The sequence below is a fragment of the Magnolia sinica genome, chromosome 4 (assembly GCF_029962835.1).
Source record: "Magnolia sinica isolate HGM2019 chromosome 4, MsV1, whole genome shotgun sequence".
Classification (NCBI taxonomy): Eukaryota; Viridiplantae; Streptophyta; class Magnoliopsida; order Magnoliales; family Magnoliaceae; genus Magnolia; species Magnolia sinica.
Window position 1 is genome coordinate 100190448 of NC_080576.1, and position 26703 is coordinate 100217150.

The window sequence follows — 26703 nt, forward strand, 5'->3', positions numbered from 1 at the left end:
CGGAAGTTTCCGTCTTTTGATTGAGAGTCGGTGGGGCCCATGAACACTGTCATAAAGTAAATCCACTCCGTTCATTCGACTCGTGGCAAAAAACCAATAAGAAATGTGCACTTTTTCTTGATTTTAGTGTGGCCCACCGTATCTTCTACTCCGCCGTTCATCATGCATTTAACGGTTAGGATTCTGCAACATCTTCCATGACCTCAAGAGGCCACCTTGGTGAGATAAATACCCCACCTATGCACATAATGGACGGTCCCGATCGGTTATTTGGAAGAGGAATGGGCCCCATTGAGAGGAACCGACGGACGCTGGAGCGTCCGCTGGTAGCTTATCTGCGTTTTGAGAAGATGAGTAGGTCAGCGCACGCTGACCGACTTAAGGTGTATTGGCGTAAGTCCGGTGCACTTCAGTACATGCACACACTGTACATGTAGGTCCCACGGAGGTGTTTGTGACAAATCTGCTCCATCCATCCTCTTTAGAACCTCATTTACGGGGTTGAGACTAAAATTGAGACATATCCAAAGATCTAGTGGGCCCCAAATCATGATTTTAGTGGCTGATCTGTCCGTTGGGACACTTGCACAGGGATTGAACAGATGAAATTTGACGTGTACGGTTAATTTATGGTCCTCGGGCGATGTATGAATTTTCGAGCTAAACGGATGGTGGGAACCCTGTGATCTTGCATTCTGGATGTCTTTCGGGCTACTTGAGCTTCAGTTTCTCGATTTTCTTGAATCCCTGGCGTGCACATCCGTCGATCTTGGTCTCCTGGGGTCCGTCGCTTGCCTTGGTAATTTCAGACCATTAAATCCATGCTTTTAGTACCTTTTTCTAGTCCAGGCTCGTAAACACGCCCTACAACACAAACACGATTTAAATCGGGCCGTTAAACAGTATCATGTTTGAAAATCCCAGCAATAATAGGGTCTGATATGCAATATTTGACCTTCAACACAACCCCCAACCAGCATCTTGCTGGTCCCGAGCAAGGTATGCGAAAAATAAATTGAGAATTACAAGACAATTTCTACAAACTTAAGAGATTTATGAAAACAATTCAGACACTCGACTTCTAAGATTCATGAATGTTGGCATTACTTTCTCCTGAAATCAAGCTCACGGTAAACTTCATAATCAAGCTCAAGTATTAATCCATTAATTAGAACGATTCTAAATATTGAATTCCATGGGTGATCGTGTAATCTCGGCTTATCATTAAGGTTCACTTCTTAATTTCATGATATTATCGGTAAACACTAAGATAATTCATAATAACTAAAACTTTCCTCACGGATCATCTTTTCATTAATCGACCTTTGATATATATTTTTTTCATTAAAATACCGCCAAGGGGAGGAATCAAATCTTCACCTACAGGGAGCAAACCTATGATGAAGACCATTGCCCACCCCTTTCCGTAGGCTACTTTGGGAAATCAAACCTTCACCTATAGGGAGCAAACCTATGGTGAAGATTATTCACCCAATCCTTTTAATTTTCTCAGGCCGGTTCCTTTCATGCTTAGTGAGTGCTAAGTAAATCCTTTAATATCAAACTGAGACCTTAATGTGAAAGCGAGATGTGACATGTGAGATCATAACTCAATTAAAGTATACAACTTCTAATTCTGGATTAACAATTCAAACTTAATTATGCAATCCAATAGATACTGAATCCAAGCGTCTTAAATTTCCAACATCATGTATCTTGAAATTCCAAGTGCCCTAGATAGCTGTCAAAATCCCTTCGAATTCACAAGAAAGTCCAGAAAAAGTAAAAATTTTCACAATTTTTGTTCAAGACCAAGTAAATGCTGATTAGGTCAAGAAAATGCTGATTAGGTCACCTAATCTCCCACCCCCAACCTAAAATTTACATTGTCCTCAATGTAAAAGATATGAGCGTGCAATGCACTTGGGACAACGAAAAGTGAATATGAAGTGAAGGGAAGATGTACCTAGATGATGAGTTGAGAAACACTTCCCAAGAGATCGCAGCATGGGCGTCAGTCAGCACGAGCGAAAAGGCAACACAAAAATAACAAAAATAAAATCCTACATATACCACTTTCGTAGGTGCTCTCGATTGCATTTAACGTATGCAACAAGCCTTTAAACCCCTAGGTTGCCCCTAGAGGACGAGTTGTAGTCTCGTGAGGGTTTGCAGTAATGTTACCTACAAACATTGAACTAACTAATGATAAAAATGAACTGAAATGAAGAGCTGGGTTGCCTCCCAGGAGCGCTAAGTTTACCATCTTCAGCCAGACAAATAAAGCAACTACCCTAGTCCTATGAAAGCGATAAACCTACCTATAACTCCATCAGACTAGGAGATCAATCCTGGTAAACATGAGCAGTCAGGGTCATGGACATGTCCTCTGAATCAAATTTCTCGACAAATGGTTTCAATCGATGTCCATTGACTTTAAACTCCTTGCCATTATCGGGATCTCTTATCTCAACGGCCCCATGAGGAAAAACAGTAACAACAATGTAAGGGCCGGTCCAACGAGATCGAAGCTTACCCGGAAAGAGATGTAATCGAGAATTGTACAAAAGCACCTTCTGACCAGGTGTGAATGATTTTTGAAAAATGTGTTGGTCATAAAATGCTTTCATCTTGTCCTTATAAATTCTCGAATTATCGTACGCATCATTCCGGATTTCCTCAAGTTCATTTAATTGAAGTTTGCGTAGCGAGCCAGCATTGTCCAGATTGAAATTAAGATTTTTGATCGCCCAGTACGCTTTATGTTCCAGCTCCACAGGCAAGTGACAAGCTTTCCCATAGATGAGTCTAAAGGGAGACATTCCAATAGGGGTTTTAAAGGTAGTACGGTATGCCCATAAGGCATCGGTCAATCGGATTGACCAATCCTTACGATCAGAGTTGACCGTTTTCTCCAAGATGTGTTTAATTTTCCTATTAGAAATCTCGGCTTGCCCACTTGTCTGTGGGTGGTACGGGGTGCTCACCTTATGAGAGATACTGTATTTCTTCATTAAGCTCTCAAATGGTTTATTGCAAAAGTGTGAGCCTCCATCACTAATGATGGCTCGAGGCGTTCCGAATCGAGAAAGGATGTTTTCTTTTAGGAATTTAATGACCGTGCATGGTCATTAGTTCGACACGGAATTGCTTCGACCCATTTAGTGACATAATCCACGACAAATATACTGATTTCCAAATGATTGGGGAATGGTCCCATGAAATCGATGCCCCAAAGAATCAAATGCTTCAATGATAAGGATGGGATTCAAAGGCATCATATTTCGACGGACAATGCTCCCAATTTTCGACAACGCTCACAAGCTTTGCAAAACTCATGAGTGTCCCTAAAAATAGTGGGCCAAGAAAGCCACACTGCAGAATCTTGGCCGTGGTCTTTTTAGCGAAAAGTGACTACCATGGGCTTGAGAATGACAGAAGGAGATGACACTCTAATGCTCATCGTCTGGCATACATCTCCTTAAGATTTAATCTGGGCAATATTTAAATAAATATGGATCGTCCCAAAAAAAGTTGCACACCTTGGTAAAGAATTTCTTCTTATCTTGCGCAGTCCAATGTGTCAGTATGGAACCTGTGGCAAGATAATTAGCAATATCAGCGAACCAAGGAGAATGGGAGACTCTAAACAGTTGTTCATCAGGAAACATATCATTAATATGGGTCGCCTTAAGGGAATCAGAGGTATTAAGGCGAGAAAGGTGATCGGCCACTACGTTCTCTACTCCCTTTTTATCTTTAATTTTCAAATCAAATTCTTGGAGTAGAAGGATCCATCGTATCAAACGGGGCTTAGAATCATTCTTAGAAAGAAGATACTTAAGTGCCGCATGATCTGTGTAGATAATGATCTTGGATCCGATCAAGTAGGACCTAAATTTATCCAAAGCGAACACTACGGCTAGGAGTTCCTTTTCCGTAGTCGAGTAGTTTACTTGGGCAGAATTTAAAGTTCTACTTGCGTAATGAATGACGTAGGGCCTCTTATCTTTTCTCTGGCCTAGAATCGCCCCAGGAGCATAATCAGAAGCGTCGCACATAAGCTCAAAAGGAAGGCTCCAGTCGGGTGGCTGCATGATAGGTGCAGTGGTTAACGTGCCCTTAAGCTTGGTGAAAGCTTCCTGACATTGCTCAGTCCACTCGTACGGAGCATCCTTTTGAAGAAGATTATATAAAGGACGAGAGAGGAGACTAAAGTCCTTTATGAATCGCCTGTAAAATCCTGCGTGTCCTAAGAAAGATCGCACGTCTCTGATGTTCTTGGGTGGAGGTAGGTTAAAGATAAGATCAATTTTTACCTTATCTACCTCGATTCCCTTGGACGAGATGATATGCCCAAGGATAATTCCCTTCTGAACCATGAAATGGCACTTCTCCCAATTAAGTATCAAGTTCTTTTCTTCACATCTTTTCAGCACACATTTAAGACTTTCCAAGCACTTGCTGAAAGATGGACCGTAAACAGAGAAATCGTCCATGAAGACCTCTAGATATTGCCCCACCATATCCGAAAAGATACTAAGCATACATCGCTGAAAGGTGGCAGGGGCATTACATAGTCCGAATGGCATCCTTCGGTAGGCAAAGGTGCCGTAGGGACATGTGAATGTGGTCTTTTCCTGGTCTTCAGGGGCTATCTCTATCTGGTTGTAGCCCGAATACCCGTCAAGGAAACTGTAATAGGAATGACCAGCTAACCTTTCCAGGATATGATCAATGAATGGTAAAGGAAAGTTGTCTTTCCTCGTGACGGTATTCAACTTCCTGTAGTTAATGCACATTCTCCAACCAATAGTGACTCTAGTTAGCACGAGTTCATTATTAGCATTGGCTACGATGGTGATTCCGGACTTCTTAGGGACCACTTGAGTTGGACTCACCTATTGACTATCAGATACAGGGTATATGATACCCACGTCCAGTAGTTTAAGAACCTCGGCCTTAACCACTTCCTTCATATTTGGATTTAGTCTACGTTGTGGTTGCCGAGCGGTTTTTACATTATCCTCAAGATATATGCGGTGAGTACAAATCGAGGGATCGATTCCCTTGAGGTCCGCTATCGTCCATCCCATGGCTCCTTTATGCTCAATGAGAGTAGATATGAGCATACTCTCCTATTCTTTCTCTAGGTGGGCAGAGATCACCACCGGGTACGTCTCATCTTAACATAAATAGACATATTTCAAATCAGAGGGCAAAGATTTTAGGTCAAGCTTCGGCGGCTTGAGGTTAGATGGTAGAGGCACTACATCGGTTTGTGGCAATTCTTCAAATTGTGGCCTCCACCGGTTAACTTCAAGTACCGGTGCAGTATCAAGCAAGGCGCACATCTCCCTAATCATGTCATCATCAAAATCATGGGAGTGGGCCAGGCACGTCTCTAGATGGTCGGAGGATAAGGTTAGAGGTGTCGTATCTTCCACGAAAGAGTCAATCATGTTAATGTCGTGGAAATCGTCATCCTCCTCTAAGTTTCTGCCGTTATTAAAAAAGATGTTTGACTCCAATGTCATATTCTCCAAAGGCATAGTCATGATACCATTCCTGCAATTGATAATTGCATTTAAAGTGGCAAGGAATGGGCGGCCAAGAATGAAGGGGATCTGAGTGCTTATGTTATTGATAGGTTCGGTGTCCAGGATGATAAAATATACAAGGTAGTAAAATCTATCAACTTGGACCAACACATCCTCGATTATCCCTCTTGGTACACGAACAGAGCGATCAGCAAGTTCTAGTGTGGTTAGGGTGGGTTTTAATTCACCCAAACCTAAATGTTTGTATACCGAGTAGGGAATTAGATTGACGCTCGCTCCTAAGTCAAGAAGTGCATGATCAATTCGATGGTTCCCGATTACACATGATATGGTTGGGCTACCGGGATCTTTGAATTTCTGTGGCACGTCTTGCTTTAGGATAACACTCACTTCCTCAGTCAAGAAAATTTTCTTTTGAATACTTTGCCGTCTTTTGGTCGTGCATAAGTCTTTCAGAAATTTGGCATATGAAGGAATCTGTTTCACGACATCAAGTAGAGGAATGTTGACTTTCACTTGTTTCAACACCTCTAGAATATCCTGAGAGTTAGAGAGATGTTTTGGTGAAACCAACCGTTGGGGGAACGGAGTAACTGGCTTCTCTAGAAGTTCCGGTTCTAATTTTTGTGGGGTATCACTAGATCCATCATTTTTTCCTCTTCTGGTTCTTGAGGCTTTTCGGGCCTAACCGGAAGAGCTTTATCAATGATTTTTCCACTCCTAAGAGTGGTGATGGATTTAGCGTGCCCCATCTGATTTGAAGAGCTGGGATCATTAATCTCGTACTGCGGTTTAGGATTGGGGAGAGGTTGTGCAGGAAGCATCCCCTTTTCTATAACCGTCATACGAGAATCTATCTTTTGCATAAAATCTGTAATTCCCAGCATTGCCTGAGCCAACTCTTTTATGGAATTTTGAACCGGTTCCTCTTGAGGTTTCACTTGATTTGGATTTTGATTGAAGAAACCTTGAGGAGTAACCGTTTGTCCATTCCTCCAACTAAAGTTTGGATGATTTTTCCATCCAGGATTGTACGTATTGGATTTAGGTCCATTAAAAGGTCTTTGATAGTTGTTTACGGCATTAGCTTGTTCATTCAACACTCCTCGAAAGGCGAGTATTGTAGGACAATTTTCAGTTATATGAATGTTGCAATCACAGATGCCGCAAACAATTTCATTAACATTATCCTTCTTTCCTTCCATGGCCTCAACTTTCCTTATGAGCGTAGTCACTTTACACTTGAGATCATCCTCATCTTTCAAGAGATATAATCCACCTTTCTCCTTTAATTGAGTCGGCCTAGACGTGGTGTTTGATTTTGGGTAATAGTCCCAAGATTGTGTTTTTTCAGCCAGACTGTCGAGGTAGTCCCATACCTGGTCGACATCTTTATTAATGAACTCTCCATTACACATTGTCTCGACCATTTGGCGCATGAAAGATGTCAGTCCATCGTAGAAAAAATTTGTAATGCACCACGTTTCAAATCCATGTTGTGGGCATGAACTGACCAAATCTTTGAACCTTTCCCAACATTGGAAGAATGTTTCATCTTCCTTTTGGGCAAAGTTCATGATTGCTTTTCTGAGGGTAATCGTTTTATGATGTGGGAAGAATTTTTTTATGAATTCCCTCTGCATGTCGTTCCATGTGCCAATGGATCTAGGACGCAGTGAATGTAACCACGTCTTAGCTTTCTCTTTTAAGGAAAAAGGAAAGAGTTTCAGCCTCATTGTATCCTCAGATACATTAGGAAAATATAATGTAGCTATAATCTCATCGAACTCTTTCAAATGTAAATATGGACTCTCTAATTCAAGTCCATGAAATTTGGGAAGGAGTTGGATAACTCCTGGCTTGATGTCCATTTGTCCTGTGTTTTCAGGAAAAATCATGCATGAGGGCATACTCACTCCCGCCGGTTGTAGATAATCTCGTAAAGTACGAGGCGGGGGTGCCTGATGCACCTCATTCTCATCTTGGGTATCCTCCACCCTGGGTGGAAGTAGAGGAGGTTGGTCTTCAGCCATAACTTCAGTTAACTCAGGGAAATTCGAGTGGTGTCTAGTCCTGCGATGGATAGTCAACCCCTCAACTAATCCTCCTTCAGTCAAGAGACGTCGAGTGTTGTCACGGGCCCACTTGGGCATAAAAACACTCGCAGCCCTAAATCAAATTTAAAACCTAATCCTAAGAAAGGAAAAGAAAACCTAAAAAAGAAGGAGAGGGAGAGTTGGAAAGAAATTACTAAATTGAAGCCCCTAAGTTAAGGACCTGCAAAAGAAAACAAACAAGTCAGTTCTAAAGAGAATGTCTAGAATTAGAAAATCCTTAAAAAGGAAGATAGAAGTAAACTAGTTTCTAAAAGAAGAAAGTCCTACACTAAAAAGTAAATAAAAAAGAGATATGAAAAATAGAAAGTGGAGAGAAAGAACTTACCGAATTAGAAATTTCTATCTTAAAGGCCTACACAATAGGAAAGTTAGTTTCTAAACAAAAATTCTATGAGCAGAAAATTAGGAAACAAAATTAGATTCTAAAAGAGTTAGAATTAGAAAGTTACTAGAAAACAAAAATAGAAGGAAAATCCTTAAAAAGGAAGATAGAACTAACCTAGTTTCTAAAAACAAAAGAGGAAAGTTTCTAAAAATAAACTATTTCCTATAAATAAAGAAATACTAGAGTTAGAAAATTTCTAAGATTTAAACCCTAATTCTAAAAACAGAAAAAGTAGAGAAATTAGGAAGGAATTACCAATTTAGAAACTCATGTCAGGGTCCTACAAAATCAAGAAAACAGGTTAGTTCCTAAAAAATAAAATAAAAAACTTTATGGGCCTCGGTTGAACTTTGATCATGTTTGTGACAATAATCTTGTCAATCCTATGGAATGTACTTGAGTATTGTTCACTTCCCAAGTATAGGGTTGTGATGTAGTAATAAATTCGGTAAGACCGAGGTCGAATCCACAGGGACTGAAACTTGTATGTGATCTGAAACTAACTAGATATAGAACTAGCAAAAAGATGTAATCTAAATCCAATAAAATTTAAGGAATAATTATGGAATAATTATCTAAAACTTAAGGAATTCAGAGGAAGGAAACTAGAGATTCAGAGGATCCACTTGTAGAGATCAGGGAGATCTTATGCCTTCATCAAGAATTATTGAATTTAAACTGAACTTACTTGATCTGGTTTTCAAGAGATGAAAGGTATATGAATTAGAATGGATTCTATCATCTAACCATGCCCAGGAGACAAAGGAAACAACAGGATTAAACTAATTACCAACCAATCAATAGTGCATGAAAGTTAGGAAGGGCACCGTCATCCGACCATGCCCATGAGACGATGGTGAACAATAGGGCTTCCTGACGTCATAAACATAAAAGGAAAGGAATATGCTCAAAGCTATCTTAGACCCATTGTAATTTCAGTCACAATAGACCATTAAAAACTACAAACATCCCTTAATAATTAAAACACAATCAAGTTCAATTCACAATTAAATAATTAAATCAACAAATAGAGTCTCCCATCTCACTACAAGCTTCACCTCTTAGCCCTAGCTAAGAGGATTAGCCCGTCATGATGTCGCTACCTTTAAACAAAAATAAAGAGAAAAAAACCTTTTCCTTTTTATCTCTTTCCCTGCTCCACATCCAGCCCCAAACTGTGCTCACGTTCAGCCCAAAGCCTCTTCTCTTTTTCCTCCCAAAAAAAAGACAACTTCTCTTGGCCTCCACGGCTTTCTTTATAGGCTGATGGAGGTGGTGGCTGCGTGATGAGAAGGGCTTCCGCATTCCTCTTTACGCAGCATGTTTGTAACCGAGCTGGACTTCCTGTTTTGCACAGGGAAAACCGTATGCATCCTTGCATTCGATGAATTGTCTCGGGTGGCCGATCATCTATCTTACCCGTCTGACATCATGGTTGGAACCTTCCTTATCTTGAGAGTCCTCTGGACGGTCCGAATCACTGATCCGGCCTTGATAGTGATCACTAGAGCTGTACACGAGCAGACTAAGGCTCGAGTACTCACTCGACTCGACTTGGAATACTCGACTCGTACTCGACTCGTCTGAGTTAGAGCCGAGTACGAACGGGTTTCCACGACTCGTTTAGATTACGAGTAGAGTACGAGTCTAGAAGTACTCGACTCGGTACTCGACTCAGTACCTGTGTATATAACTCCGCCCGAAAAAAAAAGCCCTACCCGCCGGTCATTTTCCACAGCGCCCAAACCCTACCCCCACCGCCCCACGGCCCCACCCGTCCTTTTCAAGTAGCGCCCTAAACCCTTCCCTCCCAGCCAGCGTTCAAAAAAATCTCTCTCTCTCTCTCCTCTCCCTCTCCCAGCGGCCAGCGCCCGTCCGGCCGTCCCTCTTCTTCCCTCTCTCTCTCTCACTCGCCAGTCGCCCCTATCCCCTGTCCGGCGGTGCTTAGTTTGAAAAAAACTCTCTCTCTCTCTCCTCTCCCTCTCCCAGCGCCCGGCCGGCGATCCCTCTTCTTCCCTCTCTCTCTCTCTCACTCGCCCCTATCCCCTGTCTGGCAGTGCCGCTCGTCCCTGCGGCCTATCCGATGCCCCTGTCCGGTGACGGAGCTCGTCCCTACCACTCATCCGGTGTGCCGCAGCTCGTCCTTGCCAGGCTGCCACTCGTCCCGTCATCCGTCATTGCCCTGCCCTGCACGCAGCTGCCGGTCGTCCCTCTTCTGCTCGCCCGGTAAGGTGTGGCCGTATGGGGTTTATTTTTTTAATTTTTAATTGCTAATATATGTTAGAAATTGTTAATATAGTTTGAAATTAACCTGATATTTGTGTTTTCTCTTGATATCATGCTGAATTGCTAAGTTCAGTTTCCATTTGCATACATGTTGTATCATTGAGTGAATGTAAATATTTTGTAAATATTTATATTAAGTGAATATGATCCGAGTTGAACTAGTTTGAACCGAGTCAAGTTTGAGTCAAGTTCTAAGCCTACTCAAGTTCGAGTTAAGTTCTAAGCCAAGTCGAGTTGACCGAATTAACCAAGCTAACTCAGTTCATGTACAGCTCTAGTGTACAAATATAAAAGTGGGGCATTTTAAATTGACTGAAAATGGATCACAGATCTAAGGGTTAGGATTTTCCACGATAGAAGATGCTTGTGCATCCACCATTCATGTTTTAGCCATTAGATCAATTGTCTGAGTCATGAACGTGAGACTCACATGTTTGATGAGAGAGTGAAAGGGCTGCTTCACTCCAAAAGCTCAGACAACGATGCACGTAGAGTTCGTGCATACATGTTGTATCATTGACTGTATTGGTCTCATTGTTGATTTTCCTTTTCTCCAACTATAATTTACATTACATGTGCTTGGTTTTCTATGGTACGAAATATATTGCAACAACCCCAGTTCATCGCGGTAGGCGGTAGCCCACTCTTGATTATCGCCGTTCATCATTGTACACAGGGCAGGGCTGTGGATTTGAAAAGGTAAATTACACAGTCCTATCACTTGATGTACGTGAGAGTGCAAACCCAGGACAGTCCGGATCCATACTGATATGAATGCAGATTAAATGGTATTGAATTTCATTAGGTAGAATTAAAATTGTATATGAGTCAAACCAAGTTGGCCATCAAAATTCCTAGCCTGCCCTCGGTCTCAAATTGGCCATGTGGGCCCAGGTCAAAATATTCAATTTGATCCTGTATGGTCAAAATATAGTTTTGGGATTAACCTGATATGTTAATATAGAAATTGTTTAACATATGTTAGAAATTGTTAATATAGAAATTTTTTAATCAAAGGTGAACATCTCACTCCCAATTATTTACTTTAGTGTGTGGCCCACCTCAATTACAACTTACAAGTCATCATTTTGTTTGTTTGTTTATTTCTAAGCCTATCGTGGGTCTTCAATTAATATCATGGTGGGCCTATCAAAGTCAGAGTAGCTTTTGTTTATAAAGATCTTTAAATGTGATCCACTTAATAAGTGGATAGGGCTAACAATTAATGAAACTGTTAGTGTTGAATGCTACCACTTTAAGATGCCTTTGGTTTTTTATTTAACATTTTGTTATTAGTTAGCTAGATGATAAATGTCAATTTCAGCATGCTCCATTGTTTGCATAGATATGAATTATTTGTATTGTTTTAGTTGTAGACTTGTAGTATAAGATAATCATTTGCCCATTTGAGGATTTCTATGTTGCCAGACATAGATTCAGTGTGTTCTTGGATGCATAGAAATTCTCAAATTGTCCCTTTTTGGACAATTCAAGGTTAGATAGATTGTAATGTCTTCATTTATTTCAATTTAAATGCATATGCCTGTTCTGGTTTCGTCTCTTCTTTTTCTCTATGGATATATTTCATGTATTTATTTCCGTTGTCAAATGTCCACACTTTGTGTTGATGATTGACATGGGAATCAAATACAAGATTAATATATTCTGGAGAGATAAGGGGAGATGCTGCCGGAATTTCGGCGTAGCATTTAAATTGAAAAATGAAGCATTACAATCTATCTAACTTTGAATGGGTGACTGATTTAGACAGTTAAGTAATTATGCCCGTCTAGCGGTCTAGCCATCTAGGACCCTAGCCCCTAGGTATAGCCGTATAACATATCGAGAACTTTATTTTATAGATGGCTAGTCAAGACGAAAGCCCAAATACCCCTGGAATGGGTGCATCGGCCACATCTCCTCTAATAGTAGAGGGTGACACAGACACGTCAATCGCATGCAAAGAGAAGAAGAAGAGATCAGCAGTGTGGGATGATTTCGAAGATGTGACAGTTAACGGTGTACAGAAGATAAAGTGTAATCACTGCAAAGGGTTATTCAGCAAGATTCCAGGAGGATCTACGACACATCTGATTAGACATTTGAAGACGTGTCCTAAGAAAGCAAGACTTCCTCTTCCCGGCCAACCGATACTGTCATTTACGAAGTCAGAAGGGGACGACTCCCAAGGCATAGTGTCCACTCATAAGTTTGACAAGGAGAAGTTGAATGAGTGGTTTGCTAGATTAGTGATTTTGGAAGAAAAACCTTTCAGAATGATTGAAAGTAAAAGATTTAGGGCTTTCTGTCAATTCCTTAATCCTCGGGCTGAGAATGTCTCCCGCGTCACAGTGCAGAGAGAAAGCATGAAGATGTACGTAAAGGAGAAGATGAAACTGAAAGAAGTTTTAGCTTCAGTGACTAGAATAGCTTTGACTTCTGATTTATGGACGGCGTCCAATCAAAGAAAAGGATACATTTCATTAACCACTCACTATGTTGATAAAGATTGGAAACTATGCAAGAGAATTTTGAACTTCAAACACCTTCCTCCTCCACATACTGGTTTACTTATTTCAGATCGCATCTACAGTTGTCTAGAAGGTTGGGGCATTAAGAAGCAAATTTCAGCAATAACTTTACACAATGCTTTAGCAAATGACAGTGTCATTTCATGCTTACGTAACCAGTTCAGGGCTACAGGAAATTTATTTTTTGAAGGAAAAATATTCCAGGTCAGATGTTGTGCCCATATTGTAAATTTGATTGTACAAGAAGGGTTGAAAGTAATTGACAACGCTATAGAGAACATAAGAGAAAGTGTGAAATATATAAGGGGGTAACCATCGAGACTGAGTGTATGGAATGACATCATCCAATGTTTGAATGTGCCATCTAAAAAAACGTTGAAGTTGGATATCTGTACACGTTGGAACTCGACCTATAAAATGTTAGATGCGGCAATGGAATTACAGCTTGCATTTTCTGAATACACGGCACGTGACAGAACGTATTTTAGGTTGTCAAGCACAGATGATTGGGCCAAAGCACAACAAGTTCACACATTTCTCAAAGTTTTCTATGATTGCACGAAGATTTTTTCTGGAAATCAGTATCCAACCGCGAATCTGTTTCTTCCATCTCTTTGGAAGATTAAGGATGCTCTATAGAAAAATGTCAGTGCGGGTCCAGATTTCATACGCCAAATGACAGTTGGTATGAAGACGAAGTTCGATAAATACTGGGACGAATGTCATCTGTTGATGTCCTTGGCAGTTGTTCTTGATCCTCGTTGTAATATGGGGTTGGTTAGCTTTATTTTCATGAATCTTTATCCTACTGAAAGAGTGGCAGCAGAGACGTCTAAGGTTCGTCAAGCCCTTGAAGATTTGTACAAATCATATGTTAATACTTTACCTGCAACGGGTGTTGAAGAAATTAGAGATGCGGATATTTTTGTACCTGGTAATCCGGATGTGCTAAATGAATACATATCATACTTGGCACAAGCATGAATGGGAGTTGATACTAAAGAATCAGAGTTAGAAATGTACCTCAAGGAGCCAATCGTAGTGCGATCCGAATTTGATGTGTTGGAATGGTGGAAGATGAGGGTTAGTGAATCAAAATACCCTACATTATCTGTGATGGCACGGGACATATTATTTATACCAATTTCAACAGTGGCATCAGAATCCGCATTCAGCACAGGGAGCAGGGTTGTGAGCAAGTATCGAAGCTCACTTTCGCCAAATACATTTGAGGCGTTAATTTGTACGCAAGATTAGTTGCGCCCAATATGGGGAGGAGATATGAATGATGATGATGATGAAGACGAGGAGATTGAGATTCGTGACGAGTCTCTACCTACAGATCAGTAATTATTTTCGGTTTTGTAATTTTTTTGGTTGAATGTTGAATGATCTGTAATATTATTTCACTGTAATTGCAAACACGAAAGTGTTGGTCCTTTTGGAATGTGGTTTGAAAAACTTTTAATCTTTGATATTTATTTACATATGTTTGTTCATTTGCTTTTATTTTTTACTTTTGATACATTTATATTGCTTTCTTTTATTCCTATATCAAGTTCAATTTATTTATCAATATTCTGATTTTTAAATTAAAAATTGAATGTAGATATATCGTCATCTGAGCCATCGACAAACATTTGGGACTATGCTTCTCTAGTTGAATCACCACCAAGGTCTGAAAAAATAAAGATTAAGTGTGGTTTGTATAGCGCAAAGTTTGTAAACAAGACTAATCGCTTTCGCTTACACTTGTCATGTCGAGGTGGTGATGCAAAACCATGCCCCAATGCCCCTAAGGATGTCCAAATTCTTTTTCAAGCTCTATTAGATTCGAATAGAAAACCTTTTACTCCATCCAAACTTTCTGCTTCTGGATCTTGTACACGAATGACATCCACAAAAGATGCAGAGGAGGAAGCCAGATTAAAAGGCTTGGGGGAAGAACAATTCCAACTCGCCTTAAAACGCAGTATGGAAGATGTTTCTAGACTTCAGTGATATTCGAGTCAAAGACAACATGATGTTGAAGCAGGGTCGAGTTACTCGAGTACGACAAACAAGAAGAAAAAAAAGAGTAACAAATTCAAATTCCTGACTCGTCTCGGTGAATTTTATAGGGCATTGGGTACTACATACAATTCTTCACATAAAGCAAGTTTGAAAAATCTAGTTCAAAGTGTAAAAGAGCACGAAGGAAAAATCTCTTCGCCTTCTGACTCAGAGGAAGTGAACTAATTTGTATATGAAAAAATAGATAGCAGTTCCGATGGATCAGATGACAATACAGGAAGACACTCCTCTTATGGAGGTTATTAGTTATAAATTGTCATTTTGAAGTGAACAATGTAATGTAAATATGTTAATGTAATTATGGAAGTTTTTTAATCATAAATTATGTGCATTTTATGTCTTTTATTGTTTAGTTTAACTTCGAATTTCAATTGACTCGAACTCGCCTCAAAAACTCGCACTCTACTCGACTCGATTTCTACTCATACTCGAACTCGCCTCGAAAACTCGGACTCGACTCGACTTGTTTAATACTCGTACTTGGCTCGTACTCGGGCGAGTAGAGTACGAGCAGGGAGTCCATGCTCGTCGGCCGAGTAGAGCCGAGTACGAGCAGCACTCGGGCGTTAAGAGCCGAGTACGAGTAGGGCGATACTCGACTCGACTCGACTCGACTCATGTACAACTCTAGTGATCACAGAACGGCCCACCGTGGCCATTTTTCACGGACGCGCGTCCATGCGTAAGCAGGGTACACTGTCACGATCGGTGGGCCCCACAGTATAGTTTTTAGAGAAATCCACCCCATTCATTGGATTCTTGACGAAAAACTGGTTAGGAAGGGTGAGTTTTCTTAAAATTCTGCATGGCCCATTGTACCAGATCCCTTCACCGTCCATCTTGCTTTTGGACGATCAAGAATGGATCTCCGGGACCTTTTGGAAATTTGCCACCTAGGCATAAATGATATGGCCCTTGTGATTCTCATGGACTGTCTGGATCAGTCATCTGGACCATGATGGTGGCCCATAGAGATCGAACGGCACCCCTGTTTCACGCCAGAAGAAACGGAAGTTTCCGTCTTTTGATTGAGAGTCGGTGGGGCCCATGAACACTGTCATAAAGTAAATTCACTCCGTTCATTCGACTCGTGGCGAAAAACCAATAAGAAATGTGCACTTTTTCTTGATTTTAGTGTGGCCCATCGTATCTTCTACTCCGCCGTTCATCATGTATTTAACGGTTAGGATTCTGCAACATCTTCCATGACCTCAAGAGGCCACCTTGGTGAGGTAAATATCCCACCCATGCACACAATGGACGGTCCCGATCGGTTATTTGGAAGAGGAATGGGCCCCACTGAGAGGAACCGGCGGACATTGGAGCGTCCGCTGGTAGCTTATCTGCGTTTTGAGAAGATGAGTCGGTCAACGCACGCTGACCGACTTAAGGTGTATTGGTGTAAGTCCGGTGCACTTCAGTACATGCACACACACTGTACATGTAGGTCCCACGGAGGTGTTTGTGACAAATCTGCTCCATCCATCCTCTTTAGAACCTCATTTACAGGGTTGAGACTAAAATTGAGACATATCCAAAGATCTGGTGGGCCCCAAATCATGATTTTAGTGGCTGATCTGTCCGTTGGGACACTTGCACAGGGATTGAACGGATGAAATTTGACGTGTACGGTTAATTTATGGTCCTCGGGCGATGTATGGATTTTCGAGCTGAACGGATGGTGGGAACCCTGTGATCTTGCATTCTGGATGTCTTTCGGGCTACTTGAGCTTCAGTTTCTCGATTTTCTTGAATCCCTGGCGTGCACATCCGTCAATCTTGGTCTCCTGGGGTCCGTCGCTTGCCTTGGTAATTTCAGACCATTAAATCCATGCTTTTAGTACCTTTTCCTAGTCCAGGCTCGTAAACACGCCCTGCAACACAAACACGATTTAAATCGGGCCGTTAAACAATATCATGTTTGGTAATCCCGGCAATAATAGAGTCTGATATGCAATATTTGACCCTCAACAGTGTCCATGATCACTGAGGTGAATATTATCCAAGGAAAGGTTCCTGGTTGGTGATATGATACTGTTGCTACCATACAAGTGTGATATGACAGATCAGCCTTCAAAAACTATGAAGAATTGACCGATGGTCAAGAAGTCCAAATGGGTAATGAAGTATGACCGAAGGTTGTTGGCAAAGGTACCGTCGAACTAAATTTCACCTCTGGAAAGAAAGTGATTTTGAAAAATGTCTTGCACGTTCCAGACATGAGGCGAAACTTAGTTTTTGGGGACCTTCTGGGTAAACTAGAAATAAGGGTGGTGTACGAGTCAGGAAAACTGATTCAGCAAGAATGAGAACTTTGTCAGAAAGGGATATGCTTGTAACGGTATGATCAAGTTTTCTCTTAATGAAAGTAGCACTTCTGCATATATGGTTGAATTCGTTGGACTGTGGCATGATAGATTAGCCCATATAGGGTATAATACCTTCAAGTTCATGACTAAGAATGGTTTAATCTCATACACAGATAATGAAACCAATAAGTGTGAAGTGTGCATACGATCTAAAATGATGAAAAAACCTTTTCCAAGAGTTGAAAGATCGTCTGAGGTATTGGATCTTGTGCATAGTGATATCTGTAAGTTAAACGTCATCGTGGAGGTAAAATGTATTTTATAACCTTTATTGATGATTGCTCTAGATATGTACATATATATCTATTAAAGAGCAAAGATGAAGCATTGAACATATTTAAAATATATAAAGCAGAAGTAGAGAATCAACTAAATAAGAAGATAAAAATTCTCCGTAGCGATAGAGGAGGAGAATACTTCTCTAATGAGTTTAATAACTTTTATGAAGAACATGAACTAATACATCAATGTACTGCACCATACACACCTCAACAAAATGGAATAGTTGAAAAAAAGAATAGAACATTAGTAGAAATGGTCAACTCAATGTTAATCAAAGCAAAGTTGTCACTAAGTCTATGGGGTGAGGCACTGCTTGCAGTGTGTCATATACTAAATAAAATTCTATCTAAAAAATATAAAATATCTCCATATAAAACATAGAAAGGTAGAAAACGTAACCTAGGATATCTAAAAGTGTGGAGGTGTCTTGTGTATTGCAGAACCCCTGATCCAAAAAGAACTAAGTTAGGACCCAGAGCTATTAAGTGTGCCTTCGTAGGGTATAGATAAAATAGTAAAACTTATAGACTTATAGATCTAGAGTCTAATACAACAATAGAATCAACAGATGTTGAGTTCTTTGAGAACTCACTATCCTTAGAGTCAAAGGATAATGAAGTCCAAACTCCTAATAAAGAACCAGATAGTACAGTTCCACAAATAGTGGAAGCTCTTGTTGAACCTCTAGGAGTCAAATGATAAGAATAGAGAAGAGTCTAGAAGATGACCATACAGACTCTTAGTGCATCTTTTTCCACCTTGTAGAAGGAGATAAAAAATGTTATAAGAAAAATACTTATAGTAATGACTATACAAGATGATCCGACAACATATAAAGAGGTTGTATCTTCTAGAAACTCAGCTTTCTAGAAAAAAGCTATAAACGATGAAATGGAATCTATAGTGTCAAATTAAACATGAGAACTAGTTAAATTACCTCCAGGTTCTAGACCCATAGGTTGCAAGTGGGTATTTAGGAAGAAATATCACACTGATAAGACTATCAAAACCTTTAAAGCTCGATTAGTAGCCAAGAGTTTTAAACAAAAAGATTTATTTTGACACATACTCTTTTATAGCTAGGATAACATCCATTAGGATATTATTTACGCTAGCTTCCATACATCATCTTCACATCCACTAAATGGATGTTAAGACCACATTTCTAAATGGTGACATCAGTGAGGAGGTATACTTGGAACAACCTGAAGGATTCGTTCTACCAGGAAATGAAAATAAAGTATGTAGATTAATCAAATTTTTATATGGATTAAAACAAGCATCAAAATAAAGGCATGAGAAGTTTAATTCCAAAATACTATCTCATGGTTTCATGCATAATGTAACCGATAAATGCATATATTCTAAAGTAGATGGTAGCTGTATGATTATTATTTGTCTGTATGTTGATGACATATTAATAATAAGTAATAAAATGGAAGGTGTGACTGAAACGAAGATGTTTTTATTTTCTGTATTCAAAATGAAGGATCTTGGACAAGTTGATACCATCGTAGGTATCAAAATTAAAAAATATTATGAGGGTTATGCTTTGTGTCAATCTCATTATATTGAGAAAATACTAAACAAGTTTAACCATCTAAATATAAAAGAAGCAAAAATTCCATTTGATATAAGTCTAAAAGAGAATAACGGAAGAACAGTTGCACAATTAGAATATGCGAGTGTCATAGGGAGTCTTATGTATGCTATGCAATGCACTATACCTGATATCACATATGTTGTGAGTAAACTTAGTAGGTTTACTAGTAACCCCAGTACTAAACACTGAAATGCTATCAGTAGAGTCCTTGGTTACTAAAAAGTAACAAAAGACTTAACACTATTTTATTCAGAGTTTTCTGCCATATTGGAAGAATATACCGATGCGAGCTGAATATCGAGTGAAGGGGACAACAAGTCTACTATAGGGTGGGTATTCACCTTAGGAGGTGCAACTATATATTGGGAATCTAAGAAACAGACTTGCATAACGCACTCGACTATGGAGTCTGAATTCATAGCCCTGTCCGCAATAGGCAAAGAGGCTGAGTGGCTAAGGGATCTCTTATTAGAAATTTCTTTCTGTGTAAAGCCTATATCATTTATGTCATTATATTGTGATAGTGAAGTCACATTAGCTAGAGCCTATAACGGCATATATAATGGTAAGTGTATACATATAAGTCTTCGACATGATTATGTCAGACAGTTGATTCGAGATGATATTATTGCTATTTCCTATGTGAAATCAAACAATAACCTAGCAGACCCTTTTACTAAATCTTTACCAAGAGAGGTAGTAAAGGTTACATTTAGAGGGATGGGGTTAAAACTCTTCAACTAAAGTTCCACTAGTGATGGTAACCCAACCTAAAGTCAGAAAATCTCTAATTTCGGGTTTAATGGGTAAAAACAAGTCACTAATATGTGAAAAGTTTTCAACACTAAATTATATACGACCTCATCCATAATAGATAAAGTGCTGAGCGTTACGAAAGAGGGTTGAGTCTTAGAACTCTTAATGAAATCCAGTCAAAAGGACAAGTGTTTTATAGTAACGGATAGAGGTGGGCATTTTGAACCCGATCCGGTGGATCCAACCCGATCCGACCCGACTAGGTACCATTCCGAATAGAATCGACGGCTTAGATCAGCCTGATCGAATCTGTCAACCCAGATCCAATAGTATTTCGGGTCGGGTTCGGATAAAGGTTGATCCGAACAGATCCGATCCGGATACCCGAACCGAAAGGATCCGGCCCGAACCGACCAGACCTGACCCGAAGCCTAAAAATAGTAGATTGTAACCTTGACTTTGACTCAGATGATGATTAGGCCCATCTGCTTGCATCTGCTTGCATACACGTGCCCGATTGGCATGTGCGAAGGTCGAGTAGCATATACCGTTTTTCCCGCTGAAACTCATCCTTTCGTCAAACGTAAACCACGTGGTCCGTATTACCACACGCCAGCTACATTAGCCTCAAGCTAGGTGGCTAGCTCGTGCGAGGGACGGATTGGTTGCTCCCCTAGTCGGTGCTCTGTGGGCCCCACCATGATGTATGTGTTTCATCCATTCCATTCATACATTTTTACAGAACATTTTATGGATTCATAAAAAAAATGATAGGTATGTAAATCTTAGGTGGACCACATAATAAGAAAACAATAATAATTGGATATCTACCATTAAAATCCTTCTAAGGTCCACTGTACTGTTTATTTAACATCCAATCTGTTGATTAGGTCATAAAGACTCAGATGGATGGAAAAAATAAATATCAGCTAGATCCAAAACTTGTAAGCCCAAAACGTTTTTAATGGTCAACGTTTATTCAACAGTTTTTCCTTTAATGTGATCCACTTGAGATTTAGATATATCTCATTTTTTTTTTTCATATCGTAAAATGATCTATAAAAATAGATGGAAGGCATGGATGAAACACATACATCATGGTGGGGCCCACAGAGCACCGACCAACAGCCAATGGCTGGTGGCACCGTGGCAGGGGGAGTAGCCAATCCGTTTCCGTGCAAGGACGAGACTGACGCTCCTCGAGCTCCGAGTTGTACGAACGGTTCAAAGGAGATTAAAGGTATATGGGCCCCACAGTGATGTATTTATTATATCTACACCGTTCATATATTTTTAGAGATCATCTTAGGGTATTATCTAAAAAATTATTAATATCCAAAGATCATGTGGACCACACCACAAGTAGCAGCAGCGAATGATTTTCACCATTAAATATTTCGTGTGGTCCACTTGATAGTTAGATCTGTCTTATTTTTCATCGTAAGCCTTATGACGAGCTTACCAAATAGATGGACGGTTTAGATATAACACATACCCCATGATAAGACCCACATAACTTGCTAAGTTCATTACAGCAAGTCTCCACTCACTGTATATATATAAAAAAAAAGTCAGAGTGCACGTTAATATACATGTTCGGTAAAAACATAAACACAGTAATAGATAGTTTTGTATAGCCATGTGAGGCCCACCTTGATGTATATGTTTTATCTAAGCCGTTTATCCATTTTGATATATCAATTAAGGCCTTGAAAAAAAAAAAACATATATTAAAGGTTGAAGTGGGCCACATTATATGAAAAATTAAATTAAATTCATACGGATCCGAATCGTACCCAACTCGATCAGACTCGGTTTCTCTGACCGAGTTAGACTTTGTTTGGGTCAGATGAATTATGTATCAGATCTGTTCGGGTCAGGTGACCCAGATTTGATTCCGGATCTGATCGAGTCCGGGTCAAACCATGGCCATTTCAGATCTGATCGGGTTAAACTTAATCCGCTCCGATCCGGACCGATGCCCACCTTTAGTAACGGAGACACTGGAAGGATTTCACCTATGTGAACGTAGAGATGGTGCCGTCTCTCATGAGATTTAGGAGTTTTCTCTCGAGATTGTTCACGAAATAGGATAAGGACATGGTCATAAATAGTGTTGAGCAAGATTGTGGGAACTCTAAATAACACATAGCGAATATGTGTGTGGTTTCTCTGACTTTGTTATTTAGGAATAACTGATTCAACGCTTCGGTTACTAGTCATTTTGATAGAGTTTTGAGATACTTGCACTAAGGGAAGATTAAAATTGAAAGATATCTTTCTTTATGCATATAAGCTGATTCTTCTGGCAGAAATATTTTTTCGAGAAATATATTTTAAAAAATCAAGTAGGGGATTGTTGCAAAATGTTGATTTAAAAATATATTTTAATAATAAAAATATTATATATTATATATAAAAAATGTTTGAAAATACCTTTTTTGTGGGTTTTGGGAATAGTCCCACATTGGAAAAAGAGGAGTATTTTTTTGGGTAAATGAAAGTGGTGGAGTATTATAATACTTACCCACATGGTCTAAAGGAGAATGGAATTTGCGTGTTCCAGTGCATAACACTAGAACACTCCCACGCGCGCGCACGGGCTCGATCTTGGTCTCGGTCACCGGCACAGGCTCGGTGCGAGGGCGTGGGCATGTGAGGCAGTATGGCTATAGAGGCGATAGTGGCGCACTTTGCATTTCGCATGTCCGCATCATGTCGTAGAGAGTCGCTCCTTTGCAACCTTACGCGAACCGGAGCAAGACGTATACGAGTCGCAGTGCGACTAAGTGGCTAAGGCAGATGGCTGACTAGAAGAAAAACTATAGGATTGAATGAGAGTCCCTCTGAATATATAGAGAATGAGATGTGACTATTGCAGCAGAGGTGCATGTAACTCCTCATACCATTGATTGCAGAGCTATGCTGAAACTGTTGCATGGTTAGCCCAATAGCTAGAAAACAGCTAGCCAGCTCTCATAGCAGTCAGCATACAGCAATTGTTATAGCTCATGCACAACAGTCATAAAACGGCCATAAATGGCTAGTTTCTCAACGGCTAAAAAAATGGTTTAATGGGATTTATGTCCCTGGACCATAACCCCCAGCCACCATAGCCTATATAAAGAGGGCTAGGATAGGTTTCCAAACAATCTCAACACACTCCAGCAATATCAATACGAATCAAAGCCTCTCCTCTCCTATAGATCACAATACAACAAGGTTAATCAAAACCATTGCTTGAAGAACAGACCAGCGGGGTGCTCTAGAACGGTTCAATTAAACCAATAGTTGAAGAACAAGAAGAACAGACCAGTGCAGTGGTCTCACAGAAATCTTCTTCTCTCTTTTTTCTTCTGGGATTTTTCCTTTTTTCTATATTTCTACCAGACTGTGTAATAGAGTTCCATTAGTGGGCCTTCGTATTGGCTGAACGCAGACCCACATCAGGCTCATCGTATCCTAGAAGCAGTTTGCCTATAACCTTTCAGCATACTCAATTCACTTGAGTAGGGGCAGATAACGCTTTAAGGACAGCGTTTCGAACGTGCTTCAGCCTGTCCTTATTTAGATCAATTGAGATTTTCAATTTTCATTTTTTACAGAAAATATAATTTTGTATATTTCCAACACCCATGAATGGATGATCTGAAATCAAAAATGTTGGTATGATTGAACTAACCCCAAAATGATCTCCGCATCAAAATTATTCTAGAATGGAAGAACCTTTCCAAAGAAGGTTTAATCTTTTATTAGTTGAATGTAAGCCTTTTCTTCTGAACAATCTCTTTGTTGGCCACTCAAAAAAATAACTAGTCCTTTTCCTTGCAGCTGAACCTTTTATTCGTGTGGTATTCTTTATGGGCCGCATGATATCAACGGTTTGGATCATAGAAAAATTGCCTCATTTATGAACCAACAACTTGAATATTTCTATATAATCACTCGACCCGTCCGAGTAACATGTCATGCATACTTGGGTCCGGCTCCATGGCTCAATGGTAAATAGACTCGTAGTAGATAGACTCTGTTTTAACATTAAGATCATGGGATCAAGTGCCCATGTGATGTCACTGGGTGTGAGGTGTGGGTTTGTGTTTTTTTTTTTAAATGGCATACGTACTCTTCCAAAAGATAGGCATGCATTTTGTTTCACGGTACGTACCTTAGTCCACGTGCGCATCTCACGGTCGATTATTTGGACCGATCACTTAGTGTAACGCCCTGGAATTCGGGGGTCGCACATGTGCTCAACTCCCGAGTTCCCGAGAGTCACTTATAACCAATTTTCATTAATGAGCATTTAATCCAGTTTAATTGCGCAGCCTGGAATTTCCTGGAACATGAACATAACCACACCAATCTACTGAGATGAAAGAGATCTAGTATTTGTACAGGTCCAAAATATAAATGGGTCGCACAAAGCGTTACCCAACCCTAACAACAAAAGAATAATATGCCAAAAAAATAATACGGCTGAGCCCACAGCCCAACAATCCCGATCCTGCCCATCAAGCCAATGGAGAGCCATCCATCAACTGGAAATAAGATAGCTCGTTCTCCTCGTCGAGGCTCGCCTCGCCAGGCTCCTCCAGTCCTGAGTCACCTACATCTATAAATGGGTCTGGTTGGTGTTTTAAAACACCGTCCCAGAGTGGGAGTGAGTGATCAACTCAGTGGGTGCTATTAACATTAAGTTATCACAAGCATCAATTATAATATGATCTTAATGAAAAACAGACAATCACATACGTCTAAGTAATCTTATTAATGCGCATGTATGTAGCATGACATGATGCATGCCATCACCACAACGCTCCCTCGAGCGACACCATCTAATGATCGCAAATGACAACACTCCCTCAGTGCGACCTCGACTGCAGAGTCGCCACCCTAACTAGTGCGATACAATGCGATCATGTTGGCCGAGTTATTAGTTAGGTCCATTCATCCAGTCGATTGGGGAATCTGGTACACCCCACATATCAACGCCCTAAATGGGTTGCGAGGCCAAGACCCCCCAATGCATGAGGCCGAGACCCCGCGGTCTGTGATCCCGTCGGGTTCCTCATCCCCGACTTCAAGCACATGAAGAGTGTCGTGAGAAAGGGATCGCTCGCGGTCACTACGGGGAGGCGCGGTACCCCAGCATAGGCCTACAGCTTAGACACAGTGTCCCATTCCACCATACCCGACTCACGAGGCTGTGGACCAATTTCAAGTGGGTTATTAATGGGCTACCACGGTTGTAGGGTATTCCAGGTTCCAAACATGTGTGAGCAAACAGGGTTAACAATCAAGGTTGGTCAAACGGTAGGCTAGACCTCAAGAGTCAGGCGAGCGTGAGGCGTGTGACATCGGGCACGAGAGTCCCATGTAGTCGAACTACAGCCACTCGATCACACCCGCCTAAACCCACAAGTCCAACCATAGCATAGTCCTACCGATGGGACTACTGTCTCTCCTCAAGTTTCTGACCAACCCAAGGGTAGGAATAGTGACTCATAGCATGCCAACAACCAATGCAACATCAAGCATATTCAACACCATGTTCTCATGTTGCTCAACATACAATTCAAATTTCTCTAACAAGCAACTATTAATATCATGAATAAAGTGTATATGTGTGGTGTGGGTTGGTGAGGAAGTTAACACTTCCTCCATGCTGAGAAATCATATGTACAAGAGCAATAAATCATACATCCTATGAGGCAACAACACATGGAAAAATTACACAAGGCATGAATATGTAATTATCCATACACCAAATCATGAGAGAGGCAAGAACAATCATCATAAGAGTCAAACCAACAATTCCATATTATTTCAACAAACCTATAATTCCTAGGGTTTCTCTAGATTCTCCAAATATGACATCTAAGTAACCAAAATCATTAATCTCGTATTAAAATTGATGCTAGGCCATCTAAGAACAACAATCCGCACCTTCGGATTCGTTGAAGGCTTGGGAACGACTTAGGAGCGTGGATTTTTGGGATCAAATTGCCGGAATCCCTAAAGCATACATTGTATGTTAGAATCTCATGTAAGTATCTCTTCTACACAAGGGTTTCAAGCAAAAAGGGATGAAGGATCTTACCTAGACGATCAACTGACGATCCTTGGGGTTGTAGTGTTGGGTTTTTCCTTTGGGAAAAGGATAGGGAGATGCAAGATCGGCTTCCTTAGTTCCCACCTCGATATAGGGTCCACCTTAAATCACCTCCTCTCATACTATCCTCTCCTCTTGGCTCCTTCACTCTCTTTCTCTCTTGGTGGTTGTGGCAAATGAGGGAGAGTTATGAGAGCTAGGGTTTATTCCCTAGACTTGGGCCCTTTGGCCTTAAATTTCCTCAAATTTTCAAAATAGCCTACTAGGACTCATTTTTGGAGTTGGCGTGGCTCTAAAACTCCTTTGGCCACCAAATTTGGTGGGTAGGTGCCCTATAGCCCGATTAGGGCCCGTGTAAAATTTAGGAACAAACGGAAGGACGGTTGTGGAGTTTGAGTCAACGGTTCTGATCTTTAAACGGCCCTAAGGGGTCCATTCTGGTGATTGGAGTGGTTCTGGTGGCCCTCTGGCTATGAAATTTCTAGGATAGTTGCTTTATGGCCCGATGAAAGGCCATGTAAAATTTGGGGATGATCGGATCTGGGGTTTGGTCGTACGGGTCCGATTTGTGATCGACGGTCACCGTTCCACGATCGAGTCCCAGAGTTGGTGGACGGGTGTAGAAAAA

At 40.5% G+C, this 26703-nt stretch overlaps 1 non-coding gene across 1 annotated transcript; it reads left to right on the forward strand.

Annotated features, from left to right (window-relative positions):
• The first annotated feature begins 7049 nt into the window (after positions 1–7049).
• On the forward strand, positions 7050–7156 carry LOC131244971 (small nucleolar RNA R71). The gene has a single exon (XR_009170736.1). It is a non-coding gene; the product is annotated as a small nucleolar RNA R71 (small nucleolar RNA).
• Positions 7157–26703: the final 19547 nt, after the last annotated feature.